The 18,497-nt window shown below is 39.9% G+C and overlaps 1 protein-coding gene across 1 annotated transcript in view; it reads right to left on the bottom strand.

Annotated features, from left to right (window-relative positions):
• Nucleotides 1–18,497, bottom strand: part of PTPRN2 (protein tyrosine phosphatase receptor type N2) — a 1,559,908-nt gene that overhangs the window by 318,295 nt on the left and 1,223,116 nt on the right. The window lies entirely within an intron of this gene.

Below are 18,497 nucleotides of genomic sequence, written 5' to 3'. Positions count from 1 at the left end.
TTGTATCCCTGGCAAAATGCTTTGTGAACAGGAAGCACTTAATAAATGCTTCACTCATTCATTCCCTTAGGGTGGCACAGGTTTTGATGACTGTTGAGGGGCTGCGAATTAGTAGAGTGAGGATGCAGAGGGAATTAGTAGTGTCTCCACCTATCATTTGATCATCAATCTGATGGCAGAGTTGGTGTTGCATGTTCATTAAATCCTAGACCAGAAGTGGATTATTGTGCTACAAAAATAGTATCTGGATAAGAGAATCCAACTCACCCAATCTTCCATATATTATCCTAGGGTCCTGTCATTTAAATCAAGTGAGAACAGTATTTAATAATTACCATTCCAGGCAAACTTCAGAGACCCCTAAATAATTTTGCCTGCAGAAGGAGGAGAAGCTATTTTTCCCCTACTCATTCACTCCAAGATGGGAATTTTTGGAAAATTCCAAGGGAAAGAGACACGGTTATATATCCAGGACAGCCCTCCCTCTCCTTCGTAAAATAAGATCAAAATCCAAACAAAGCTTGAGCAAAAGACAAGGAAAAACAAGAGGGCGAAAAAGTAATGTAACCTTTTCAGCATTTATTAGATATTGCTGTCTAGGACCCCTAGGGTGAATTGCATCATCAAATCAATGGAACCAAAGTTTGTTCTGGCTCTGGAAGGCTCTCCCCAAGAGGCCTTCATAGAGTACTTATTTAAGCACTGAAAAAATCTTACCGATAGATCTTGAAGTAATTACACACAGAGGAGATACCTGCAGTGCAGATTTTCAGCTAAGTAAAGTCACTACAGGCCCTCAGAGTCTAGAAGCTGAGAACAGACCAGCTCTAAGCCCATGTAATACTTTAAAAAATACTTTTCTAGGTTACCATCTTGTCATTCATCTCACAGTTGGTCTTGGTCCATCTCTCTGTCTCTCTCTCTCTCTCATGCTCCACCCATCAAAACCCTTTCCCTTATAAACATCTGATTCCCCATTTTGAAAAGCTAAGTGAGTCCACTTCCCTTTCCTGTCACCATTTTTTTTTCCAGGCTTCTCACTCAAATGAAGGCCTGCTTGGGCTGTTACCCTTTTGATAAAAACTATGATATTTGAAACTTACTGCTGAGAGGTTCAGAAGCCTTAATTCTAAGAAATCAAAGGTTTCTGCATAACATGCAAAGTAGAAGGAAATATTCTATTATTTTCTGGCTGAAAACTGACCCTTTCTAATGACTTTATAAGGGCAATAAACCCCACTTGCTTTTCCTTCTTGGGATTCAGAAGGATACACATCTGCTCTACCACTCAACAGAAAAGACTTTAACCAGTTCCTCTTGCTGGGTGAAAAAATGGCTCATTAAGAAAGTGCCTTTCTAAGATAAGCAGTACATTTTGAGTTGACAGCTGCATATGATTAAATTTGAATTTCCCATTTTAATTTCAGTTTCTGGTGCCACATGTCAGGAGGAACATTGGTAACCTAGAGAGCTTCCAGAAGAGGGTAAACAAAATGATTAAGGGCCTTCAGCTTATGCTCTATGCAGGAACTGGGCACACTAATGACTTGAATGACACTGGATGCCACTTTGAGCCCAACCCCACCTCAATTTCCTCATAAGTAAAGAGAAAGGGTTAAACTAAATGGCCTCTGAAGTCCCCTCCAGATCTAGATTTTTGATCCCATGAGATTGCTTGGCCTGGCATAAAGATGGTCATCATGGGATGGTACCGTGTGAAAGGCCCTAAATTTAGAGTCAGTTGGAGGACTTCAGTTTGATTTCCAGGTCTTTTATCTTTTTCCCAGTAATTTCTGAGTTGTCAAGGAATCTAATCTGTCTTGGTTGTAGCTCCTTCATTTGTGAAATGAGGTGATTGAACAAGATGATCTATAAAGTCCCCTCCAGCTCTAAATATACAATCTTACGGTGAGAGATGTCCTAGAGAAGTAGATATGTCCTGTTTGGGGCCAAGAAATGAGTGGAAATTGTCAAGAAAAAAAGATGTAGATTTAAGTTTGGGATCAGGGTAAAAAACGAACTCCCTAACTATTAGAGATATCTAAAAGGAGAATGGGATGCCTCAGAAAGCAAAGGATTCTCCTTCACTGGAAGTCTTCAATTAGATAATAATCCGTTGGTTATGTTTTAGAGGAGTTTATCATTCATATACAAGTTGGACTAGATGACCCCAGAGGCTCCTTCTAACTTTGAAAATACATTCTTATTTTTTAAAAAAAAATTCATTATTACAAATACAGACTCAGATCTCCTTTTCAAAGCTACTAAAAATACCAAAATGATCAAGTAAGAGCAACATGGTTTAGTGTACAGCATGATGGACTTGGAATCTAGAAATCCATTCGTGTTACTTTAGACACTTAACAGCTTTGTGACCAAGTTAATCAAAACTCTCTGAACCTCAGTTTCCACAATGGTAAAATAGATTTGGAGGCTAGTCCCAGGATGCTGCCTGTTATCTATCTGAGGGGATTGTTGTACTTGTAGAGGTAAAATGTGAATGGGAATTCTGGCTTGCCATCGTAGTCTGGTCCCTCCTTCATCTGGTGCTCTCATTTATTATTATTATTATTATTATTATTATTATTATTATTATTATTATTGGTGAGACAATTGGGGTTAAGTATTTTGCTCAGTCACACAGTTAGGAAGTGTCAAGTGTCTGAGGTCAGATTTGAATTCAGGTCTTCCTGAATCCCGGGCTGGTGCTCTATGCACTGTACCACCTAGCTGCCCCTGGTGCTCTTATGAAAAGGGCTTCTGAGGGTCTCAGCTCCTTTGTGCTGTCTGCTATTCGACATGTCTCTCTTAGAACCTATCTTTATTTCTGAAATGACTAACATGGCTACAATTAATCTGCATTTTAAAATTCTGTTGTATTCACAAACTGCAAATCTCTTCTGTTCTCATTGGCTGACCTTGCTTTTAATCAATAAAGGATTTATCTGGTTGCTTAACCATGGAATATATTCCTTTTCCCTAAGTAGCAAAATTTCTCTGTGTCCAGAGATTGTCAGGCTGAATGACTGTATCCTTTGCAATTGGCCTAATCAAGGCATTCAGGTAGATTTTAGGAGTTGAAATAAGGAAGTTTGTGCTATAGTGTCCGTCTTGTCATTTACTTAAGTCTGAAGAGTAGAGGACTTTCTCAACCTAATATTTATCAGACCATCCCCCACCCTCCTTCCCCAACTTCTTGGGTGTCTTTTTTTTTTTTTTTTTTTTTTTTGGCGAGGCAATGAGGGTTAAGTGACTTGCCCAGGGTCACACAGCTAGTAAGTGTCAAGTGTCTGAGGCCGGATTTGAACTCAGGTCCTCCTGAATCCAGGGCCGGTGCTTTATCCACTGCACCATCTAGCTGCCCCTCCCCAACTTCTTAATAAGTTAATGAATGCCAAATGTCCCAGTGACATTTAGCAATTGTACCTGCTCTAATACTGGGGAGATCAAAATCACTATTGGGCCCCAGTATCCTCTTAATACCCCCAAACACCAGTATTACTTCTCTTTTTTGTTTACTGCATAAAACTGCTGTTTCTTTCTTTCCTTCCTTCCTTCCTTCCTTCCTTCCTTCCTTCCTTCCTTCCTTCCTTCCTTCCTTCCTTCCTTCCTTCCTTCCTTCCTTCCTTCCTTCCTTCCATACTCTTGTGCTTGTGTCCTAAAGCTATAATGCCTTGGGAATAGAGAAGAAGAACAAGTTACAGGCAAAAAGGTAAAGCAAGCATCATTTGTCATTGAGGCCACACAAATCAACCTGCCAGTGTGCCCCGAATAGTGCTTTTATACCCTATTTGTGAAGGCCCTTAGTGGCTTCACTATATCTGTCCATGATCCTGCCATGCTGAGAAGTCCCACAGAAGCCTGCTCTCCTTGGATAGCACCTCACCTTTCCTTCTGACTCCTTGTTCTCCATCAAAACTAACCTGCCCTGTTTGGTTGCTTTTTCTCTTTGAAGTCTCTTCTCTCTGCATTTGTAGGTGAGAACTAGCTCATTTAATGAACAAAGTCATGATACTGTGTTGCCAAACCCAGGCAACATATGAACATTTTAACTGGGGTGTTTTGAGACCCACCCACCCTTCCTCCCTTCCTTCCTCCCTCCCTTCCTTCCTTCCTCCCTTCCTCCCTTCCTCCCTCCCTTCCCTTGTCTCAATCTGTGATTTCACCAGTGTGACAAACTCCTGGGGTGGAAATTTCATCTACCATTGCTGATTGGCAACTCAACTAATTTAGAGAAGGACTAAGAGAATATATGACCTCAGGGTCAGCTAGGGAGCACAGTGGAAAGAGCACTGGCCCTAGAGTCAGGAGGTCCTGAGTTCAAATCCAGCCTCAGACATTAGCTGTTTACCCTTAAGCCTGATTTCTTCTAAAAATAGGATTTCATGACCTGCCCATCTTCATCCAGTCAATGGGTTAAAGGCAGGATTTAAACAAGTTTTCCAGACTCCAAAGTTATCTCTTCATCCTCTATGCTCGCCGAAAAGAGGAACATTACTGAAACTTTCACACTCTTTGCCATGTTGTGATGTTTTTAGGGTTTTAAAGCATCCCTAAAATCCAATTATGTAGCTGACAATAATGTCAATAAAGCACATATACTTCTTTTCCCAATGTCAGGGATGGATTTTGGTCGATCCATTTACATGTCAATTCTTGTTCCACCCTTGAACCAAGGGCACCCATTTGCAAACCAGCTTGTTGGGGTTAGGCCTTCAAAAAAGGGCAAAACTATTCTATCCCACACCTTGTTTTTCGATGATGAATATTCGTAATATATAAATGATCACTTCTCTTCCCTCTTCAAAAGCTTTCCATGCTTTCTGATTTTCTACTGAATAAAGTTGAAACTCTTTATTTAACCTTGAAGGCCCTCCATAATTTAGTGCTAATTTACTTTTATACCCTTATCTAACAGGATTCCCCATTATGTACTCTATGATCTGGTCAAAGTGAACTCCCTTCTGTATTCACCATTTCCTGTCTCCATGAGTCTGACCACACTATTATTTGTCCCTGAAGCACCTTCTTCCCCATTTTCTGCCTTCTGACATTTTATCAATTTTTCTAAGGTTCAACTCAAGTGGCACCTCAACTGTTACCTCCTCCATGAAGCCTTGCTTGGTTCCCTCAGTTGTGAGTGATCCATTCCTCTTCTGACATCCCATGCCTCCTACACATTTACATTTCATTTTGGTATTTCTCATTGAAGCACATAAATTTTAAGTTCCACAAGAGCAGTGGACATATCTTATTTATCTTTATGATATTAAACACAAAAGTAATGAATTGATGCTCATTCTGCACTTTAAGGTTTGCAAAGTGTTTCATATTTATTAATATGTTAAAATAACATTTAGCAGAATGTACTAGAATTATAGAGTTGGCAGCTAGGCCAAAAGTCCGGAAGACTCGTCATCTTTGGGAGTTCAAATCTAGCCTCTGATACTCACTAGCTATTATTATTAGGATACTGCCCATGTAAACATTAAAACATACCAGTTCCATCAGTCTGGTTAATCTTCTCTTGGGTCAGGACAAGAGAAAACATTGAACTATTCTTTTCTTTCAGAAACTTAGTGTATGTCTGTGTGGGAGGGGTGGGGTGGAGTGGGTAATTAATATGCCTTTTACCTTTTCAATTGCCTTGCAATAGAGTCACCACTGACTGCACACCCCTTCCTTCTGTGTTTCCGGAATCATTTTGGCACAGAGTGGAAATTAACTGCTTGCATTTGCCTGACTTGCTTTCCAGGGCTCACGGGGAACTTGTAGCACCTGTGGGGGACACAGTAACTCCCACTGAACATTTGGCCCCTCCTGGGCAGCTCCAGCCCTGGGAGGAGGGAGATCACCTGCTGGATTTCCCGCAGCCACAACCCAGGGTGAGAGATCCAGAGGCAGGGAGGTCTATTTAATTCTCATTTCTCTTGGAGCAAACTCACATCTGTTTGTATGCCGTGAAAAGCTGCCAACTCATCTCCCTCCAGTTACACCACTATGCAGAGTGACTCCAGAGTCAGAGGAGCCCCGAAGGCCAAACAGTTCTTGTTTTAATGACAATCAACAGCAACCCTAAGCCCTGAATCTCAGAATGGACGTGCCATTAGGCTACTCAAAGAGGACCTGGGTTGCTGGTCACTGTGTGGCCTTGAACAAGTTACAAAAGGTCCTTGGGCCTGTTTCATATTAATATCATAGTTTTAAGGATTTCAAAAATATATCTCACTTGATTCTCACAATTTCCCTGGATGGGAAATGCCACAGATCTGATTTCCCCATTTTATTGATGAGGAAACCGAGGCAGAGATTAGGTAACTGACTTGCCCAGACTCACAGAGCTAGTGAGCACATGAAGTGGAATTGGAATCCAGGTCTTCCTGACCTTCAAGGACACTGGGAAGTGGGAGTCCTGAATATAGACAGCCTTTAATATCATTTTGGACTTCATTTTGTAGGCAGTTCACTGTGGCAATCTTTCAAATACCTGACGACAGCAATAAAGCTCCTTCTACTATTCTCTCACCAGGGGCAGCTAGGTGGCACAGCGGATAAAGCACTGGCCCTGAAGTCAGGAGGACGGGAGTTCAAATCTGGATTCAGACACTTGATACTTACTAGCTTAGCTGTGTGATCCTGGGCAAGTCACTTAACCCCGATTGCCTCAAACATCCAGGACTATCTCCAGTCATCCTGATGTATTTCTTGGCACTGGTCCCAGATGACTGGAGGAGAGAGTGAGGCTGGTCACTTTGCACAGCCCTTCCTCATTTAAATCCAATTCACTGCAAGTCATGACGTCACCTGATGTCATGGTCCTCTTCAAGTGTGAAGGACAAACAATAACAACAACTCTCTCCCCACCTTTCCCAAGCTAAACATACTTAGTTCATTTAACAATCTCCCATAAGGCACAATTTCTAGACCCTATATTATTCCAGTCCCTCTTCCTCTGAATACACACCAGTTTGTGAATATCACTCTTAAGATGGGACACCCAGGCCTGAAAAAAATACTGCAGATGTTGTCTAATGAATACGGTGAGATTACTGCCTTTATTACTCTTGACACCCAAATTATCACTGATGTCTAAGATTCATTATCTTTTTTGGTGTCAGCTTTTCAACATGGACACCTCAGCTTGACCTTTCAATCAAATCCCATTTCTTTTTTGTTTGTTTGTTTGTTTTGTGGGGCAACTGGGGTTAAGTGACTTGCCCAGGGTCACACAGCTAGTAAGTGTCAAGTGTCTGAGGCCAAATTTGAACTCAGGTCCTCCTGAATCCAGGGCCAGTGCTTTATCCACTGATCCACCCAGCTGCCCCCATGTTATTATTTCTAAGCAGTAACTAGGATGGACCAGTTGGGCCTTTGGCCCAGGGCGGGAAATTCAGAGCTTACTAACAGCACCATCTGTGAGTGTTTCATTCCCTACCAACCCCATCCCCAAGGTCTCACCTGACAGAGGTGCATTCTTCTCCCTTAATGGCTTAAATACCCTGGGATATCCCAGGACAGGCTTCCTTGCCTCCAGCTTGCTTCCCAAGTGAAATTCTCCACTACTTCCACTAGGGACAGAAGGAAGTTACTAGAACTTGCTCCTCAGGGCTTATGAGGCATGTTACTCACCAATACCCTGGGAGGTAGGTAATACAAGGACCTCTATTTTGCAGATTGAAGATGGTCACACTCAAAAAAGCTTTAGATCTACTCTATATAGTTTCAAGGGACTGACTGAATTGCTCACCAAATCAAGTCCAAACTTTTCAATCTGAGAAGCCAGCTGTCCACCGTTTCGGGCTGCTCTACCATTCTAATCTTATCTCAAGCTTCTTCCTGTCACATATGCTATACTCTGACCACCATCCTCCAAATATTTATGTGCTTTCTCGCCTTTTGCATACAATCCATGTAACTGCTGACATGTGTTATATGGCACATTTTACTAACCAATGTGTTATTGTTGAAGTAATTTTGTTGTTATTGTTGAGTTGTTTCAGTCGTGTCTGACTTTTTCTGACCCCATTTGGGGTTTTCTTGGCAAAGATACTTGAGTGATTTGCTATTTCCTTCTCTAGCTCATTTTATAGCTGAGAAACTGAAGCAAACAGGGCTAAGTGACTTGCTCAGGATCACACAGCTAGTAAGTGTTAGAGGCTGGATTTGAATTCTTTTCTGAATTCTAATGAGTCTTCCCAACTCCAGGTCTGGCACTCTATCTACTGTGCCACCTAGTTGCTCTGATTAAATTATATGCTTCATCTTTATACATACACACACATATAAAGAAATACATACATATTTAATATGAGCTAATATTTGCTAGAATGGAACATTGTACACGTACTATCAATATATTTGTTATGAATTCTAGTATGTAATGTTACATATATACTAATGGTTATACAACAAGTGCTGTGATTTTATATGTAACCTATATATTTGGTAACTGATGCCACTGTGGTATACATGCCACATGCCTTGTATTGTTATTGTTGTTCAGTTGTTCCATTGCATCCAGCTCTTAGTGACTGTGTAGACCATACTGGCCATGGTGTTTTCTTGGTAAAGATACCACCATTTCCTTCTCCAGCTCATTTTACAGATAAGGAAACTGATGCAAACAGGGTTAAGGGACTTGCCTAGGCTAACATAGGTAGTAAATGTCTGAGGCCAGATTTAAACTCATGTCTTCCTGACTCCAGGCTCAGGGCTCAAGCCACTGAGACATCTAGCGGCCCTAATATCTTGTTTTACATGACCCTTTTTTGATTTTTAGACATGCAAGGTTGCCATATGCCCTGTAACTATATTATATGCAAAGCACAGTAATTGTTGTATATTTTGTGGCCAGCTGTATAAAGTTCTGTTATGACTGCCATGTGGTGGATATCTGCATCTATGTTTTACTGTTTACTATTAACTCTATGAACTATGCTGTTTATATGCTGTTTTTATACAGTGAGTTGTAAGCACACCAATCTCACAGTGTTTCCCTTTTAATTTTTAAGAACAACAAATTCATCAGTGAGGTGTTGGGGAGGAAGATATAGGATAGGCTGGTCACAAACCATATATTCATATGCAAGGCATTCTTGTTTCTGGCTCCACACACATAATAAAGGGAGGATGGCAGAGTGGTATGGGGAAGATAAGGACCTTGCTCCTCTGCTTAGCTTTTTCTATCACTTTTCTCCCTCCTGGCAGAGCAAGAGAGTTTTAGAGTTCAAAAACCATGGGCACCTCAATCCTAAGAGCCCATGCTATTGTAATGGAAGGAGAGCATCTGAACAGATAATGACTGGACAGAGTTTGACCACTGAAAAATAAACAGGTACCCAACAAGGAATTTCTAAACCTAAGTTAGAAAGAAGCCTCTGAAAGAGCCCTTCCCACTGAGGACCAGGAAATATGGAGGGGGGGGGTACATTTTTTTTGCAAGGCAGTGGGGGGTTAAGGGACTTGCCCAGGGTCACACAGCTAGTAAGTGTCAAATGTCTGAGGTTGGATTTGAACTCAGGTACTCCTGAATCCAGGATCCAGGGCCAGTGCTTTATCCACTGAGCCACCGAGCTGCCCCTGGGGGGGGGGGGCGGTGTACATTTTTGAGCCTCAAGCTACTAGTTAGCCAGATCACCTCTGACTCAGTGTTCCAAAGGTACCTAAGAAAAGACACATCACAGACAAAGCCTACAGAAATATGGATGCCTGTTAAATGGGAGGAAAATTGGGAAGAATTTTTTCTCTATATGACAATGATTGACATATTGGGACTTCTTCCCCCCACACCCCAAGAATCATAGTAAGAAATCCTATGGGTCTTAAAATTAAAAAGTAAAGGCAGAGACTACTCCTTCCAGGAGGAAGAGATAGCATCCTGCCTTACTCCAGAAGGTAGAGATTGAGAGAAGCTCTACACCAGTGTTGTCAAACTCAGAAATGGGAGCCACTGAACTGTTCATAAAGATTTCTGCAGGTCCCACATGGACTTAGCAAACCCCATGTTAACACTATATTCTCTTTGTGTTTTTATTTTTGTCATTAAATATTTTTGTTCAATATGCCCCAATTTTAATCTGGTTAGTATGAAAAGTTAGAATCCTGTGTCACTTATTTCAGAGAGACAGTGAAGCAACCTCTGTTCTGGCCCTTCCTCAAACATTCCTAAAAGACCCTAAAGTCAAAAAAAAATCCAAAAAACCCAGCTGGATCCTGTTGGTGCTGGCTAAGAAGTGAACTTTAGTAAACCCAACTTCTTTCTATACAAGCTTAATAAGTATTAATGAGTTCATGAATATTAATTTCTCCACCTCTGGGAAGGATTTGATAGCTATTTTCTGAACATGTGATGTATGGAAATGTATGTAACAGGAGGGGGGAACAGAGATAGATTTTACAGGAAGATTGTGAATCTCCCATTTCCCCATCCAATTGGAGAAAGGAAGGGAGGGACCTTAAGCTTGTCTGTGGGGAAAGAAAGTTTAAGTATGTAGGGATGAGAGGAGTGAAGGGCAGAAAAGAAAGCTGTAATCTGTTTGTACTGACAGTGTGAACAGAAAATTTAAAAGCAAACAGTTTGGAAACTTTAAGAGGAAAGAAAAGGTGCGGGGGTGGGGGGGATGGGGTGGGGGTACTGTGGCTTCAAAACCTGGCAGTAACAACACTTAACCCTGTCTTGGCTCGCAAAAAAAAAAAAAGGTTTGTGTAAATTGGGGAAAAACAAACAGAAAGGATAGAAAGTTGTTACATGAAATCTCTTAAAGTGTGTGTGTCCTAGTAAACTTTTATTTCTTATTGCAACTAGGAAATATGAGCAGAATGCAAGTATATAAGATTTTACTGTTTTCAGTCTAAATGTGTGGTCAATCAATATGCAAAACAACTAGCTGCATTAATGCTCAGGTTTGTCATCTGCCTGCTAATGCTTATATGGTCATGTAATTATTATTATTTTTTTACTTCCAGTGATATTTTATTTTATTATTATTTTTTTTTAGTGAGGCAATTTGGGTTAAGTGACTTGCCCAGGGTCACACAGCTAGTAAGTGTCAAGTGTCTGAGGTCGGATTTGAACTCAGGTACTCCTGACTCCAGGGTCGGTGCTCTATTCACTGCGCCATCTAGCTGCCCCTAGTGATATATTTTAGAAAAAACAAGAGATATTTGGCATTTTTAAAGTATTTTATCTCATGAAGGTTTGGCGAATATTCCTTTTAACATCAGGATAAATTTTAAGCTGTTTCTCAAAAGAAAGGTGTTTTCAGGATATATTGTGTACATTTTCAAGTAACACTTTGTATAAGCTAATTTGTTGCAATTTGATTTTGCTAACAGTTATATCCAAATGTACTGTTATTTATGAGGCTTTATTAATTGAAGGGAAAGCTTTTCCGCGACCCTGAATATTCTGTTTTATTCTTAGATTTGGTGTGTCCTGCTTATAACTCACATAGAATATTTCTACTATCAGGGTAGACAAAGTGGAAAGTTGTTATTGCAATATTGAATTAATTGGTTATTAATACTAAAGAATCTAAATTATTATAATAAGCTGTGAGAAAGATCTTGCTGTTTGGATCTGAATTCACTGGTATTAAGTAAGAGTTAAATTAGTGCCTGAGCATGTCATATGTATATATTAGTAAACAATAGTAACTTATGAGTTTTCATATTACTTTAATAGGAAACATGAGTTTACCTATATTTTTACTTAATCTGGAATTAGAACATGTATAGAAATGCATGCAAACTAGTCTAATCATCTCAAAGATTTTCTCATTGTTTGGAGGAATTCTGAGGGCAGTATCCTATGTTTATGCCTATATGGTTAATAACTGGCCCTGTTTTTACTATGTAAATGTGAAACATTTTCTAGTCTGTTCTCTGTATAAAATTTGGGCTTATTTACACTTATTTCTTTTGCTGTTTGTTATTAAGCATCTTAAAGCAATTACACAAATGAATTTGCTTTGTAGTCATCTTCTTACAAAAGTATTTTGTAACCTAAGCTTTATATGAGGATTAGATCTTAAACAATTGAGTAAATATTTAAGAAATGAGGTCAAATGAATATATATGTAATTGGGAAAGGTTTAAGAGTTCTGCTTTCTGTAGTATGAAATATTTAGCTTGTATGTCTTACGTGTATCCCTTTGGCTTGATATTAACAATGTTTGTGTCAGCTACAAAAGTAGATAAAAGTTGTGGACAGCATGGGGCACTCATGTTATCAACATTTTGATTTTGATATTCCTCTTATAGTCCTATTGTTAATAAGATCAGAATCATAAGGTTTGAGGTAGTCTTTACCACATGGACTAGTTATTGAAGAAGTAGAATTTGAGAGACTGTACCAATTTGTATTGAGATCTGTTTTGCAAGAGATTTCAACAGGAACATTTGAGGAGTCTCTACAAGTAATTTGAAACCAGAGAAGTAAATTTACTGAAGAGGTACCAAGGAGACAAGACATCTTCCAGACTGCCCCAAGAAAAGGAGTTCCAGAGACCAGATAACTACATGGGACATCTGAGATCCAAGATGAAATCACTAATTGAATGCGTACTGAGAGTGCATTACTGAAATTACAAAGAGACATGATATTAGCTAATGCTGTTAGCCATACTTGATGTTCTAGTTTTGGTAGTTACTGACATTTGTTCCTTGTGTTATATCTGGGGATTGTTACCAAAAATATGACAAGGATAGAATTTTCCAATGAAAAAACCAGCCTTAAAAGAACACTATTGGGTTTGTGGTCAAACTGCTTACTCATGCCTCCTCAAGAACTGGACAGGCATATGCTATACTGGGTTAATTAGGCCCCAAATTCTTCTTCCTAGAAGATAGCCATTGGAGAGACTTAGGTATTCAGGTGTATGAAGAGTTAGGAAGACAGAAAAGAAGTACAGACACAGGACTCACTAGGGAATACTAATGGATGGGGAAGTGAGTGGCCCCATCAAAGGATAATATACAAACGTATGGGCCAGGTATCTGGGCATGAATCTGGAGTTGGGGATATAGAACCTCTATATTTTGAATGGATTAATCAGATATTGGAGATAATAAACCAGATGGATGAGGCTTTGGAATTATTGAGAGAACAAATTATACAAATGAGGGAAAGAGGGGGCAGCTAGGTGGTGCAGTGGATAAAGCACCAGCCCTGAATTCAGGAGGACCTGAGTTCAAATCCAGCCTCAGACACTTGACATTTACTGGCTGTGTGACCCTGGGCAAGTCACTTAGCCCTCATTGCCCCGCCCAAAAACAAAAACAAAAACAAAAACAAACAAATGAGGGAAAGAATCTTGCAACAAAGAATGGTTCTAGATTACCTGTTGGTGGAAGGAGGAGGAGTTTGTGGAAAACTGAATTTGACAAATTGCTGTTTGAAAATTGATGATAATGGGAGAGTAGTGAAGGAAATAGCAACTAATGTTAGAAAGAATGGCCCACGTGCCATCACAAAAGTGGGATTCCATCCTCAGAAATAGTTGAATATTGTGATTCAATGGCAATTGGTGGAAACAACTGGGATTCTTCCTTCTGTGTGCTCTCTGTGGACTACCGATCACCCCTTGCATAATACCCTGTTTTATTAATTTAATCACAAGGGTGATTGAAGGGATGCAAGTGGTAGCACTCCCTAGAAGAATTGATAAAAAAAGTCCAAATGATGGTCTTAAAAAGAACTAAGGAACCCAGAGAGAGAGAGAGAGAAAGAGAGAGAGAGACAGAGAGACAGAGAGAGACAGAGAGACAGAGAGACAGAGAGAGAGAAAGAGAGAAAGAGAGAGAGAGAGACAGAGAGACAGAGAGAGAGAGAGACAGAGAGAGAGACAGAGAGAGAGAAATCTGAGGATGAGGAGTGTATGAGGTTGCTTCAGGGATGGGAAGAAGGAGCATTAGAAATGAAAAAATGACAGTTAATATGAAAAGAAAAGGGGAGATTGTGAGAAGTTAGAATCCTGTGTCACTTATTTCAGAGAAACAGAGAAGCAACTTCTGTTCTAGCCCCTCCTCAAACATTCCTAAAAGGTTCTAAAAGGTCCTAAAGTTGAAAAAAACCCCAAAAGACCAGCTGGATCTGGTTGGTGTTGGTTGAAGTGGGCTAAGTGAACTTTAGTAAACCCAACTTGTTTCTTCTACACATGCTTAATAAGTATTAATGAGTTGATGAATATTAACTTCCCTACCTCTGGGGGTGGGATTAGACAGTCATTTTCTGAACATGTGATGTATGGAAATGTATGTAATAGGAGGGGGAGAGCATATCAAGGGGGAACATAGATAGATTTTATGGGAAGACAGTGAGCCTCCCATTTCCCCATCCAACTGGAGAAAGGAGGGGAGGCTCCTTAAGGGATATAAGCTTGTTTGTGGCTTTGTTCAAATTAACTCCTCTGAGAATAAGCAGGGGTGCCCATTCTCATGGGAATGCAATAAAAATCCTTCATCCACGCTCTGCTACATGTCTGATTATTTGTAAATATTTTATTTCCAACATTAGGGTAGAGACAAATGTATGACACTTCTGCTCCATTCTTTATGGCCCATCATAGTGGCCATCTGCCCAACAGAGTGAGACTTAGTAAGTACTCCTTGGTTTGACTTGAGGAGCAGTTACACCAAATCAGCAGGAACAAAGCCAGGCATGATACAGATCCTGCAGAAACCTTATTCTATAGGAGAGCAATAGGGAGCAAGCCTCTTGGTGAAAGCAGTTTGGTATCATCCCCAGAAAACATTGGTAGCCCTGAAGAATCAGAGGCATATATCTCTTATTTGCATGTTTCTCCATTTGTGTTCCCTAGATTTACCACTGATGGTGTATTTGTGGCAATCTCTGCTCCCTCCACCCCCAATTGTCTTACTATGCTACTGTGTTAAGTGCCCTTGTTCTGAATTAAATCTATCCTTAGGCTGACTGGTAAATGTGAAATTATTAGAGGAGGCTTCTGAACTGTGGTTTTTAGTATATGTGGTTCTGCTGGGTACCATCAATCTAGAATAGCCTCATTAGGGGAACCTACTGCATGATTTGCTATTTTTCTTAAATGACTGATTTTAGGAATATTATATCCTTTGTCCCCTTTCAACCTTTTTGGAAATTTCCCAAACCCTTCCTATCTGTCTTTTCCATTATATAATCTAATTCTTATACCTAGGTTATTTTTGTTGCTGTTTTCAAATCCCTGTCTAAATTTCTCCATCTTGGTATAGGTATTTGTCTTTTTTACTTCATCTCAGAATTATTCTAAGGGGTGTGTGTGTGTATGTATACATACATGTGGAATAAATTATATATCTATTTATAGATATATAATTTATTACACATGTTTAAGCAAAACAAATATAATCTATACTGAAAAAATATGATCTAATAAAATCTGCCAAACAGATTAGAATCCCAGCTTGGATACTCACTAGTTACATGACTGAGTAAATTATAAAGACTAACAATCATTGTGATGAAAGCTCACATCTGTATGGCACTTTAAAGTCCACAAAATATCTCACATATATTACTCAGGTGATCCTGATAACAGTACTCTGAGATAGGCATAATTATCTGCATTTTCTGGATAAGGAAACTGAGACATAGGATGGGTGTAGTATTTTCCCATGGTCACATAGGTATTCAATGTCAGAAAGGAGGTTTATTATTTTAACTTGATATTTTACTTTTTCCCAATTACATGTAAAAACAACTTTAACATTCTCTTTTCAAAATATGAGTTCCAAATTCTCTTTCTCCCTCTACACCCCCCCCATCCCACTGAGAAGGCAAGCAATTTGACATAGGTTATACATGTGCAGTCATGCAAGAAAGGAGGTTTAGCTTTAGGTATTCTTGACTCTAAGTCCAACACTATCTTCTATATCACTGGAACTCTCTGAGCCTCAGTTCCCTTATCTATAAAATGGACACAGTAATTCCTACACTACCTACTTTATAAGGTTGCTGAGAAGAAAGTGCTTCATAAGCCTGAAAAGTGGCATATCAAAGTAAACTAGCACTCTTAGGACACTCACTAATCAATTTGTTTCTACCAGGTGAAAAGTCTAACCTTTTATGGACTCATGAAATGATTCAGGTTGACTTGTAATAAAATGGAAGAGCGTATTAAGAAATTCTTGAAACACTGCAATACTCTTCTGTCAGATCCCAAATTTCTTTGATGAAACTTTGGATTATTTCAGTGGCCACTCTTTCCCTGGGTTTAGTTTCTGCTTTCTTTTCAGAACTCTGACACCTGCATCTTCTCTCCCTTCCTCCCCTCTTCTTCTAACTCTTCCTGTGTCCTGTTGTGCCTGTATGAGTCACCATTCATAGGGTTGAATTGCTTAGCCATGACATCTGCAGGGAAGAGGCACCATTCTGGGAACACTGACTGAAATTTGGGTGAGTCAACACTGGATGGCGCCATTGCCTATTAGGTAGTAAAGCTCAGCACTGCAGGTCTCCCAAAAATGCAGAACCTTAATTTTCCCACAGCTCGTGGGTGGATGTTATGCCTGTCTGTGTAAGAACAGAACTGTACGCATACAAAGGGCCCTTCTTTTGCCCACCTGCTCTGAAACATTTTCATTCTGTCTTTTTCTGCAGAACACACAATGGCTCTGGTGATTAGACATTTTAAAAATGCTAAAATAGATGGATGGGTTGCTTAATCCCTTGTTTTGATAATTAGCAGCAGCAGTAAATCTACCTTTTTAATCCCTCTACCCTAAGCCTGGCTATTCATTAGTGTGAGACTTTAATAGAAAGGAGAGATTGGCTGAAGGGCGATTGGCCCACAGTGAGATGTTACACTTTCTGGGATAAAAGGAGATGAAGGAAAACCAGGTTGAGAATTGAGGCAAATACCCCTGGGGGGAGGGGATGACAAAGGGACTTTGATACACTCCAGGGGGGGAAATGCTTGGTATTGGAGTTTTCCCAAAAGCAAATTCTGCATGTGGGAGAAAGAAATGTAAGCTTCTTAAGGCCAGTGACTGATTTTTAGGTTTTTTTTTGGAGGGGGGCATCTTTTATCCTTAGTACCTAGCACAGTGCTTTGTACATAGTAGGTGTTTAATAAATGCTTCTTAGATTCTATCACATGGAAAGGGTGACAAATGGAAAGAATGTGCTACTAGGGGGCAGCTAGGTGGCACAGTGGATAAAGCACCAGCCCTGGATGCAGGAAGGCCTGAGTTCAAATCTGGCCTCAGACACTTGACACTAGCTGTGTGACCCTGGACAAGTTACTTAACCGTCATTGTTCTGCAATAATAATAATAATAATAATCATAATCATAATAACAATCATAACAATAATAATGTTTTTTTTAAAGAAAGAATGGGCTTCTGAGGAAAAACTTCATGGACTTCCCAACTATCCTGAGAGCTAGTTCTCCATTACTCTGTGTTCAGTCCCTTGATGACTGAGGTTATCTGGTGAGTGGGTGCTGACTCACTTGGGCAGATATAAGGGGAATGCCTGAGAGACTATCATTTTTCTAATATCTACCATTTGATATACTAAGGTGTACACTTCAACACCAGTGCTATGAGATTAAAAGACCAGGCACTCTGGGACTAGGTCGAATGTGATTTTGAGATTTTCTCAAAAGCTAGCTCTTCCCCAAGACAAGGAAGCAAGAAGGTTAACTACATATCTTGGCATTGAAGGATTTTCTGCCCCGGTGCTGTTCTCAAATTGTATACATGTCAGTCTTGGCTCGCCCAATGAGACCATAAATTCTTCAAGGAAAGAGACCATATCTCCTTCTCCTGTATTTCTCTAGAGCACAGAAAAGGGAAGCTATTAGAAACAATTCAATAAGCATTTATTAATAGCTATAATGTGAAAAGGTACTGTTCTGGGCAATGAGGAAACAAAAAAAGACATGAGAGAATTTTTCCCTGTCTCAAAGGAATCATACTCTAGTTGTGGAGACAGGACATAATGTCCATGAAACAGTAATTAGAAACATGAGTCAGCCTAAGCTAAATGTCAGGTAAGTCAGTCAGTCAACAAGCATTCAAGTCAATTAAGAAGTGCCTGACACTGTGCTAAGAACTGGTGGTACAAAGAAAGGCAAAAACAATCAGCAAAACAAAAACATGATCCCTGTTCTCAAGAAGCACACATTCTAATGGCTTGTAGAGAAGACAAGTGGAAGTGGTGAGACTCCAGCCTAGGCCTCAAAGAAAGGACAGGACATAAGTAAACAATTGTTCCCACAGTTCTTTCCAAGCAGGATCATCAGATTTAGTGCCTGGAAGAGGGTCTTGGTGAAAAAAAGACCAGAGATCAAGGGTCTTGCCAGAGATCACACAGGAAGTAGGTAGCAGAACCAGGATTCAAAAAAACATTGGTCCCCCTTGATTCTAAACCCTGTGCTCTTTTCACTATAAGCTTCCTTTTCTTTTTGGAACCATTCTTAGGATAAATGTCTAGTGGCGGGATAACTGGTTCAAAGCTTATCTGTTTTGTAACTTT

The sequence above is a fragment of the Dromiciops gliroides genome, chromosome 5 (assembly GCF_019393635.1).
Source record: "Dromiciops gliroides isolate mDroGli1 chromosome 5, mDroGli1.pri, whole genome shotgun sequence".
Lineage (NCBI taxonomy): Eukaryota > Metazoa > Chordata > Mammalia > Microbiotheria > Microbiotheriidae > Dromiciops > Dromiciops gliroides.
The sequence above is the reverse complement of the archived record's forward strand: the minus strand, read 5'-3'. Positions and strand labels throughout refer to the sequence as shown.